Source organism: Galeopterus variegatus, unplaced genomic scaffold (genome assembly GCF_000696425.1).
Source record: "Galeopterus variegatus unplaced genomic scaffold, G_variegatus-3.0.2 Scaffold3598, whole genome shotgun sequence".
In the NCBI taxonomy this organism is placed as follows: Eukaryota; Metazoa; Chordata; class Mammalia; order Dermoptera; family Cynocephalidae; genus Galeopterus; species Galeopterus variegatus.
Window position 1 is genome coordinate 6,345 of NW_007729709.1, and position 12,040 is coordinate 18,384.

General features: G+C 33.9%; 1 pseudogene; it reads left to right on the forward strand.

Annotated features, from left to right (window-relative positions):
• The first annotated feature begins 6,849 nt into the window (after nt 1-6,849).
• LOC103601125 lies at nt 6,850-7,459 on the forward strand (annotated as a pseudogene).
• The last annotated feature ends 4,581 nt before the right edge of the window (nt 7,460-12,040 follow it).

Sequence of the window (12,040 nt, forward strand, 5' to 3'; positions counted from 1 at the left end):
TAATTCTCCATACAGGTTAGGCATTATTTTTGCTTTCCCATCATTGTTCTCAATTTTCTTTTATTTTATCAAATTATATATGTATTTTTATGACAATGTACTTCTGGAGACTCTTTTAGTTGAAGGTATCAGAAACACATCTTAGATTGTAATAAGTGAAAAAGACTAAAAACAAAATTCTAAGAATTTACTTGCTTCAGGCATAGCAGGACCCAGGAGTTCAAACAATGTCATTGTTTCTCATATATGGTTAGACCTGGTCTATTTTTAATGGAGTCAAAACTCATCTCCTGTCCTTTTATCACAGTTACTCCATCCTATGGGTTTACATGGAGGCAAATTGAATTAAAGTACCTTGACTCCACCATCTTTAACTAGAGATTCCTTATTAAAAACCACACAAAAGAAAATGAACAAATAAAATCTCTTGTACTACAGACTCTTCAGGATATTCAAAACCCTTTGGGAATGATTAAGAATATAAGTTACTAAAAAGATATATGGTATTTACCAGTGGCTTCAAATTTTGACTCTCTTTGTGACTATGACTTTCAGTGTGCACAAATTCGTTTTGCTAAAAGTATAAGCATTATTTTGCCTCTATCGTCAGAGAATTTTTCAGAGTTGGACAATTCCTTAACAACCCAGCCTGTGTTTGCAAAGAGAGTGTTGCACAGTCAACAGAATTCAATTATGTGGTTATCAAGTCATGTTTGTAATCACTAGTAACTATGACCTACAGACATATAAGCAAGGGCCAAGGTCACTAAGTTTCTTCTTCTATGTCAGCTAAGATCAATTAGTAATGCCTGCTTGGCACTGTAGTGAGAAGGATTCTGAGACTGCACCGGGCTAGGCAGGAAGGAGCACCCTGATATTATCAGTAAATGAGTTGCCATGTATATGTCATCCCTAGTTTATGCTACCTGTTCTAAAGAGCTATGGAATATATCTGAAGGAGCCACATACAGTTCTCATATTCCTATGTAAAACAATTGGAAGGTGTTAATAATCTGTGTCATATATAAAAACCTGGAGATATTTTGCAATCCTTCTTGGTAGAATTATTAGTAATTAGAATTGCCACTTAGAAATTCTACTTTAATACAAATGTTACTATTTAAATTTATTTTCTTTGCTTCTCTATGTTAAAAACAATTTAATAAAGAGAATTGCTTTATTCAAAACAATTCAAAATAGAAAATCATTAAGTTTCCCAGATGATTAGAACTTGACACATACTAATATAAAAAGTTTGAGTAGATGTAAATAATTATCTGTTTTGAAGATAATTATTCAAAATCAATTCAAAATACCCTTTTAAAATTACATTCTATCAGTAGATACAGATTGGATATTCTAATGCAGTTATAATAAAAATATCAGATAACATAAACATAGTTATTTCACAATATGCATTTTAGGTTATATTCCAGATTAATATGCTTTGACTATATAAAAATTGTTAAGGTGGTCACAAATCTTCACTTTTTCAAGGTAAGACCACTTGAAAATATTTTCACCTAAATTTCCATAAATACAATCCATCCTCCCCATTTCTCCAAATATTTTAATATGAAAATTTTATATTCTGAGTAAACATCCATATACCCAATACCTAGATACTAGCATTAACATTTCCCTGTACTGGCTTTATCACATGTCATTTATAAATCCATTTCTCTATCCATTCATAAACCCACCATTTTGTCTTTTGATGCCTTTCAAAGTAAGTTGTAGAGCATAGTCATTTGGAATATAGTAGCAAGGTTTTTCAAAAATATAAAAATAGAACTACCATATGATCCAGCAATCTCACTAAAGGATATATATAATCAAAAGAAGTGAAGTAAGTATGTTAAAGAGATATCTGCACTCCCATGTTCATTGCAGCATCATTTACAATAGCCAAGATATGGAATCAATCTAAGTGTCCAACAGATAAATGGATAAAGGAAATGTGGTATATAAGTGTACTTCAAAAAGTTCATGGAAAGATTCATATCTTTTAACTATATTTTTCCATGATCTTTTTGAAGTACCTCTGTATGTACACAATGGAATACTATTCAGTCATAAAAAAGAAGGAAATCCTATGATTCATAGCAACATGGATGAGCCTGGAGCACATTATGTTAAGTGAAATAGGTCAGGCACAGAAGGATAAATACCGCATGATTTCACTTATATGTAGAATCTAAAAGGTCAAACTTATAGAAGCAGAGAGTAGAATGGTGATCACCAGGGGCTGGCTGCATGATGAGGATGTGGGAAACGTTGGTCAAAGGATACAAAACTTCGGTTAGACAGAAGGAATAAGTTCAAGAGCTCTATTGCACAACATGATGACTATAGTTAATAACAATGTATTGTATACTGGAAAATTGCTGAGAGTAGATTTTAAATATTCTCACCACGAAAAATTGATAAGCATGTAAGTAAAGCATATGTTAATTAGCATGATTTAGTCATTCCACAGTGTATACATATTTCAAGACATCGTGTTGCACACCATAAAGATGAGGTATTTCAAAAAGTTCATGGAAAAATGAATTAAAAGATAACGTGAATCCTTCCATAAACTTTTTGAAAGCCCCTCATATATACAATTTTTGTCTATTTAAAATAATAATATAAGACACTTCAATGGGTGGATTTTGAAAAAAGCAGATTACCATCCATTATGTGGATAGGCCTCATGCAATCAGTTGAAGGCTTCACCAAGACCAAGACTGACCTCCCTCCCGCCCGTGGATTGCATCTGGACTCCGACCGTAGCGCTTCCTGTGTCTCCAGCCTGCTGAGCTACCCAGCGGATTTTGGACTCTCACCTTCACAATCACGTCACTCTGATTCTCTCACAAGAGTACTGTGGAGTTTTCCAGGGGATACATGGCATGTGATGTAGCAACAGATTTAGCACAGAAGCATTTATGGGAATCCAGCTGTCTTTTATTGAGCCAGATATAAAAGGAGCTTTCAAAAATCACTACACTTAACTTTTTTGCTGTTTAGGAAAATGTAATTACTTTTATAAAAATATGGTACCTATATTAACATGCATTCATTATTTTTATGCTGAAATGAATGTATAAATATTTTACAAAAGCAAAAACAAAAAAACTAAATTAAGTTGTAGACATCAGTATACTTCCCGCTAAATACTTCAGCACGCATTCCATAATGTTCAGTATTTGTTTACTGGTTTCTTTTCTTTTGAGGAAAAATTTACATGAAATAAAATGTATAGATCTCACATGTACCATATGATGAGTGCAAATTCTTCCAGCCAGGTCATCCCAAATCCTATCATGATAGAGAACATTATCATCACCCAGAACCTTTGCCATCCTGGACTTGCCCATTCTCCCAGAGGCAACCACTTTTCTGTTATTTCGCCCTTTGAATTAGTTGTGCCTGTCTTCTATGTGGAATCACTCAGTATGTACTCTTTTGTGTAAAGCTTCTTTTACACAACATAATATTTTTGAAATTCATCCATGCTGTTTTGAGAATCACTAGGGGTTTTTTTTGTTTTTATTTTTAAAAAATGTTTTAAATACCGTTGTATTAATAGACCTGAGTTTGTTTATATATTTCTACCGATGGACACCTGTGCTGTTTCCAGTTTCTGGCTATTATGAACAATGTTGCTATATTCTTGTGTAAGTCTTTTTATGGACGTATATTTTTATGTCTTGGGAAAATAGCTAGGATTAGAAATGCTGGCTCATAGAGTGGGGGTATGTTGAGTTTTAGAAGAAACTGCCAGACCTTTTCTAAAGTGACTACCATTTACACTTCTACCGACAATGCTTGAGAGTTCTGGATGCTTTATATTCTCACCTCTAGTGCTGTCAGGCTTTTTAATTTTAGCAATTCTGGCAGGTATTTAGTAGTATTTCCTTGCAGTTTCAATTTAATTTAATTTTCCTTAATGACGAGTACTTTTTCAGATGCAAATATGCCATGCATTTTTTCTTTTTTGAAGTGTTATTTCAAATCTTTTGCCCTTTTGGGGGAAGTTTTTGTCTTTGTATGATTGAGTTGTTTGAGTATTTTATAAATCCTAGGTACCTGTATATTGTCCAATGTATGTTTTGAGAATATTTTCTTCTAGTCTGTGGCTTGCCTGCTCACATTTTCAAGCCATTAAGTATGATGTTTGCTGCTGGTTTTTTATAGACGCCCTTTATCAGATTAAGAAAATTCCCTTTATTCCTAGTTTGCTGAAAGTTTTTATTATCAATGGTTGTTGAATTATGTGAAATGTTTTTTCTTTTTCTTTTTTGTCTACTGAAATGATCATCCATTATAGTGTTAATGTGGTGAGTTACAGTAATTGAGTTTTGAATGCTAAGCCAGACTTATGATCCTGGGAAAACCTGCTTGGTCATGACGTGTTGTTCTTTACATAAACCACTGTATTGAATTTGTTTTATTTTCTTGAGGAATTTTATGTCTATGTTCATGAGGGAAATTGGTCTGTAATTTTCTATTTTTGTTACTTATTTATCAGATTCTGGTATTTTGCTGGCCTCAAAACAACTTGGGAAGTGTTGCCTTCTCCTTTATATTCTGAAAGAGTTTGTATGGGATTGGTGTTATTTTCTTCTTTAAATATTTGGCATTGAACTCACCAAGGAGACAATCTGAGCATGTAAGGATGAAATGTTCTTTGTGGACAGGTTTTTGATAACAAATAAAAGTTCTTTATTACATAGGGCAATTCAGATTTTTTTTTTTGCTTTTGTGTCAATTTTGTAATATGTATTTTTCAAGAACTTTATCCATTTCAACTAAATGTTGAATTTGGGACTTTTAAAATTAGATATATTATTGTTATTGATTTCTGTTTTAATTCTATGTGGTCAGAAAACATACTCAATATGATTTTACATTTTTTAGAATTTTTGAGACTTCATGTATGGCCCATGATAAGGTCTGTCTTGGTGACTGTACTTCATACACTTGAAAAGAATATATATTCAACAGTTAGGGGGGTGAAGGTTCTATAAATCTTAATTATGTCAACAGGGCTGATGGATTGTTCCAATCATATATGCTTTGACTGCTTTTTTTGTTTATTATTTCTGTCGATTTTTGCTTGATGTATTTCAAAACCCTGTTTCTAGGGACATACCCCTTTATGATCCTTTGTCTTTCTCATAAGATGACTCTATTATCATTATGAAATGATTCTTTTTGTCTCAAGTAATAACTTCTTTCTTGAAATATATTTTGTGTCATATCAATATACCCTCTCCAATGCTTACTGATTGGATATATCTATGTTCAGATTTGTTTATTTAGACATATCTGAATTTTTATGTATAAAGTATTGTAGATAGCACATGGTTGGGTTTTTGTTTTTAATCAATTCTGATAATCTTTGCCTTTTCATTAGAATGTTTAGTCCATTAACATATGATGTAATTATTGATATGATTGGATTTAGGTCTGTCATTTCATTATTTGTTTGTCCCATTGTGGTTTTTTCTTCTGTTCCTTCTTTCTTGCCTTCTTTTGGATTATTTGAATATTTTTAAGAAATCCATTTAAACTTATCTATTGACTTTTAAGCTAAACCTCTTTGCAGTTTCAGGGGTTGCTATAGGGATTATAATATACATCTTTTCACAGTATACTTAGTTATTTTTGTACAACTTTATGTAAAATGTAGAAAATTTGCAACGATTTACTTTCCTGTTCTTTATGTTATATTTTTCATATGTATTATATCTCCATATATTATAAACCTCAGAAGACAATGTTATAATTTTTGTCTTAAAAAAATTAAGAGAAAAATTATATTTTAAATTTACACATATATTTACCATTTCTGATGTTTTTCATCCCTTCCTGATGATTCAGGTTTCCATCTGGTATAATTTTCCTTCAGCCTTTATAACTTTCTTTAGCATCTTTCATAGTGCAAGTCTGCTAACAACAAATTCTTTTAGTTTTTTATTATCTTGAAATGTCTTAATTTTGCTTTTGTTCTTGAAGAATGTTTTCTCTGTATATAAAACTTTTGGTTAGTAGCTATATTTTTTTTCCTTTCAGTAGTTTAAGGATATTCCACCCTCATTCAAACTCTATTGTTACAAACAGAAGTAATAATTCAAATTGCTGTTCCCTTGTACGTTATGTGTCATTTTTCTCTGGCTACATTCGATTTTGTTTCTGTATTTGCTTTTCAGAAGGTTAACTAGTCACGATTTTTTTTTTTTTTTGCATTTTTCTTGATTAGGGTTTGCTGAGCTTCTCAAATCTAAAATTTTATGTCTGTTGACAAATTTGGGAAACATGCAGCCATTATTTCTTTAAATATCTTCTCTGCAATATTTTCCCTCTTCCCTTCTGAGACTAAAATTACATATGTGCTAGATCTTTTTATATCTTCCCACAGGTCACTGAGGCTTTTTAAATAACTTGTAAAATGTTTTTTCTCCATATTGGATAATTTTAATTCATTTACAATTTCACTGTCTTTCTATCATCTTCTGTTTTTAGACCCATTCCGTAAATTGTTTATTTCAGACATTTTATTTTTTATTTTTTAGAATTTCCTTTGCTTCTTTTGGTAGTTCCTATTTCTATGAATTTTCCTGTCTTTTAGTCCATCACAATTATATTTTCCTTTATGTCATTGAGCATATATAAATAGCCGCTTTAAAATTCCTGTCTGCTGCTTCCAAAATGTAGGGACCCAGCAAGAAGTCAGCAGTCTGCAGCCCAGAAGAGGGCCCTCCGCAGAACCCATCCATGCTGCCATTCTGATATTAGACTTCCCAGCCTCCAGAACTAGGAGAAACAAACTGCTGTTGCTTATAAACTACCCAGTTTATGATTGACGAACTCCCAGAAGGAGCTGTGAAGCTTCCAGCAAACAAGTATCCTATCTTCTTTTTTGGCACCCATGAAACTACATTTCTAAGTCCCAAAGACCTTTTTCTGTACAAGGAATACAAAGACAAGTTGGGAAAGTCAAACAAATGGAAAGGATTTAATGAAGGATTGTGGGAAATAGAAAATAACCCAAAAGTAAAGTTTACTGGATACCAGGCAATTCAGCAGCAGCGCTCTTCAGAAACTGAGGGAGAAAGTGGAAATACTGCAGATGCAAACAGCAAGGAAGAAGGTGATAGAGTAGAAGATGGAAAAGGCAAAAGAAAGAATGAAAAAGCAGGCTCAAGATGGAAAAAGTCATACACTTCGAAGAAATCCTCTAAACACTCCCGGAAATCTCCAGGAGAAAAAGATGGCAAAGACTGCAAAGAAAAGGAAATCAAAAATAGCTCTGAGGGTGGAGATGCCAGCGATGACACAAGAAACACAACTTCAGACCTGCAGAAAAGCAGTGAAGGGACCTAACTACCATAATGAATGCTGTATATCAAGAGAAACCACAAGAAGGTTATATGTTGGGTTGTCTAATATTCTTGGATTTGATATGAACCAACACGTAGTCCTTGTCATTGACAGAACCCCAGTTTGTACGTACAGTATTCACATTTCTCTCTGTGTGTTTGGGGGAAAAAAGACATTTTAGCTTTTTTTAAGGTTATTGATTTAATTTCATGTTATTTGGTTGCATGAAGTTGCCCTTGACCACTAAGGCTTATCAAGATTTTTTCTCAGGCTTCTATGTTTCTAGGATCCTTTTATTAAGGCAGTCATGATCATCATTTTCTTGCCTTTACCCCACCCACCGTCACCAAATACTCAGTTAAATATAAGTTAGTGTCTTTTTAGATGACCTCTCGACACAATGCTTAAGGATGGAATTTCCTCTCTGACAGAACCCAGGAAATAATTCCCAGATACATAATGTTGGCATATTGAAGATGAAATTAAAATTGTCCTTCAGTTTTGAGGCCATGTGTAAAGTTTAACCATACTGTAAAATATCTATTCTGTATTAGAAATAGCTTGTTAACAACTTAAACTTCTCAAAATTTATATTGTTATGTATACAAACTGAGTTTCTATATGTGAAGTTAGTCCTTTTGTGTTACTCCAAAATGAAGGCAATAATTTATTTTTTCCCAATGACAATACAATTTTGGCTAATCACTCAAGGTGGGTACTTTACTTTTTAAAGCTGGAATCAGCTGCAGCCCTATGGGAAACCAGACAAAGCATCGACTTTTAAATATAGACTTTTAAAATGAACTCTTTCTTTTTGAAGTAGAATTAGAATAGTTAATCTTCATCCACAAACCATCATTATGTGTACGTTATTGTTGCTATTGTGATAGTAAAGAATTTTATTTATTTTTATGCCAGCTTATAATGTGAGACTACATTTAGTCAGTTTGGGTTTTATCAATCCTCTTATGCATGTCCTTGGAAAATCTTTCACGTATTTGAGGTTTGTAGTTGAAGAGTTTACTGTTAAAAAAAATTGAAACCCAAAACATGTATTGTTTTTACAGAATAAATGTATTGGATGTGTAAAATAAATAAATAAATAAATAAAATTCCCGTCTACTGTTTTCTCATCAGGATCATCTTAGAGGCATTTTATATAGGCTGTATTTTCTTTTGAGAGTAGGTTACAGTTTGTTGTTTATTTATAAGTCAAAAAATTTTGGATTGCATTCTCTATATTGTGAGTTTTATATTGTGGAGACTCTGAATTTTATTATATTCTTCCAAAAATGATTTTTTTAAATGTAGGGAAGTGAGTTGGTTGGACTGAAATTGCAAATTCTGTCTCTTGGTCAGAAGCCTAAATCTCAGGTTAGTTCATTTTGCTTTAATTAAAGTGTTTAATGCTTGCACCATGCATGCATGGTTTAGCCATCAGCAGGTATTTGCACAGTTTATTCACAGAACTGGCTCTTCTCTTTCTGGGAATACCCCCTCACTATCTGGCAGCTGTGGTTATCCTATATTGTGTCCTCTTGTTTTTTTGTTTTTTTTTTTTAAAAGATGACCGGTAAGGGTATCTCAACCCTTGGCTTGGTGTTGTCAGCACCACGCTCAGCCAGTGAGCAAACCGGCCATCCCTATATGGGATCCGAACCTGTGGCCTTGGTGTTATCAGCACCGCACTCTACCGAGTGAGCCACGGGCCGGCCCTCTTGTTTTTTAAGCCAGAAATACCGCACATTTGCTTTAGAAGATGTGCCCTCCATACAAGGCACAGACTAAGACCTAGCCATAGGCTAGAAGCTCTGAAAATGGCACACAGTGCCAATTCTATGGGGGCTTATCAACCATTATCAGGCGTACGAACCCATAATTTTTAGACTACATTGTTGATGGGACAAAAATCATTGTTTACAGGTGCTCTTTCTCATTTAATTATTTTTACTAATCTTTACAAGTTTAATCTAATTTGTTCAATGCTTCTCCAGACAAAGAAACTTAAATGGAAGTATTCTACTAATGGTGGAAAAGAATATTTACTTTTCTGGACCATGATAGTCATGTGCCTCATAGTAATATATTATTCCTAACTTTTGTCTCATGTTTGATAGGCCTTGATCCTAAAATTTTCCTGTAATAGAAAATACATTTTTCATATCTTATTTACTTCAGATCACACAGAGATCTTTGTGAATAGTTATATGCATTTAGATGGTAGTTAGCAAGAATTAAAGCCTATGACAATGCAAAAGAATGAGAAGCCATTAGCTCACTGCAGGTTCAAACATGTCACCTGGGTCTCATTAATATGTTGTAGTTAGCTGAGCTTCTTCGCTGTGGAAATCCCATTCTTATTGCAGGTTTTTCAACTGTAGCATGGAACATAGTAAGAATAATCATAGTGGCAACTAACACTTACTGAGTGCTTGCAATCTACCAGGCCTTGTGTAAGAGCTTTATATTTATTATTTCACTTAGTCCTCACAATTATTATCATTCTTAGGAACCTTAAATAATGTACCAAGTGGAGCTCATAAAGCAGTAGAGCAAGACTTGAACCCAGAAAGTTTGCACTCAAAGTCTATGATCCTAATTATTTATTAATCCCAGTCAACATGTGTTTTGCTATGACTTTCTAATCCCTCTCAAATGCATTATCTGTCTGTCTGGTTCATTATTGTAGCACTTCTGAGAGCAACATGTTTGTCTTTTCTATCTTTGTCTTCCATTTGGGGTTAATAACAGTGTCTTGCACATAGTGGGTACTCAGTAAATATGTAAATATGTGTTGAGTTGAGTTGCTTGTGGTCTGTTATTTTGGTCTATCTGGTCTCCTGTTCTAATCTCTCACTGCACACCTACTTGTCCTTCATAATATATTTCCATCACGATGTATAATTCTTTATTTATCTATGTGGTTGTTTATCTCTCCAGCTACCCCATGTGTATTTTATAAACCATTTTATCCCCGGTATTTAGCCCAATACCTGGTATGCAGGACACAATCAATAAATATATATTGAATTAATAGTTGTGGGGACATTATGTTACAGCATAGGGTGATGGAAGACTGTATCCTTAACAGAATCTAAGTTATGCTTGGGGTTTCATATGAGAATGTTATTTGTTTATTTATTCATATTAGAGTTTGAACTATATTCACTAGCATAAGTATTTTACCTAATGGTGATCTTTTTCAAAAAGATTGTATTAGAAGTGATTAAGACCCCAAAAAGTTTCAGTTCATAAATGGATCTTTCACTTTCACAAAACATTAATTTATATGGGACATATTTTTAGATGTCACATAATTAACATATTTAACATGTTGCATTGTTTATTTGTTTACTCATTTGTGAACTCATTCAAAATCATTTTTTGAATTTTATTATATGCCAGACTTGTGCTAGATTCCAAGGGTATAAATACGGAAAAAATCAAATTCTCAAACTAATAACTATGCCTCCTAATTCACTATATTTCTTGTAAACCATTTCTCTCATTTTGGCTTTCATCTTGAATTCAATACCCTTTGACTAGGTTATTATCTCTTCCATAAAAATCAGATCTAAAAAACTGTTATTCCATTCTTTCAAGTCATTGATAAAAGTTGTTATGAAATCACAGTGCCCTGTCTTCAAGCACTGTTCTCAATGAATTCTGGTGAACACAGTTACAATGTCCAGCTGCTGGACATTGGCACAACTCACTGAGCATCAAGAAACATGCAGAACTTTTGACTTAATCCTCAGACATTATGAGAATCAGCACTGCTGCGTCTTTAGATGACAACTGGTGGCCTATTCATGGAGTGGGCTCTAACAGGAAACAGTACTCTAGCTGGCTGGTGATGTGCATGTACACACTGCGTGACCGATAATCTTTACTTGTAGTCTGTGGATGGAATTTTATAGGGAGAATGAAAGACCTTGCTCAGTGAGCTCCGTGCCGCCTGTGGCTGTGTTTGTTTGGCACACATATTAAACCATCTATTCCAAATAGGCCAGCCTACATTTCTGCTGGCAAGCGCTGGGTTTCTTTTCTAGGAAAGTGCTGGTAGTCCATGAATACACAATGAGTGCAGAATGCCAGTGTGCAAGGCTCTTTGGAAGAAAAGGAGTTTTGATAACACGCAAGAAGTGAAGCAAATTTAGTGAGAAAACTGGTGACTAGACTTTCTTCTCAAAATTTCACTACAGTTAAGCTGTGTAGAAATGTTTATTAAAACCTTTTGTTCACTAAAAGACTCCATTAAGAAAGGGCAACAGATCTTAGTTTGTGTTTCTCCAAATGCAGATCATGAGATAAAGACTGGGTGAAAGTAGTTTATTTGGGAAGTGATCTTAGGTTAAAGGACAACAACAGTGATTGGGAGAAGGGAAGGGAGACAGAGAATGAAGGGGGCCCAATAAAGTTTATGATGTAACCGTGGCTCAGTTCCGAGGATCTTCTGAGAGACTGTATTGGACATGTCTCAGAATTGTCTTGCTGAGAACTGAGAAGATAGTTATTTATCCACCACCTCCTGCCCCACATTTGTGTGGAGTTGCTCCTGAGGACATTAACTCCCTGGCACTTTGTAGCCTGCACAGAGCATGAGCTAAACACATTTCTGAGCCAGAGGTTTCCATATAAAGAGACACAGAAGTTGTGGTAAAAA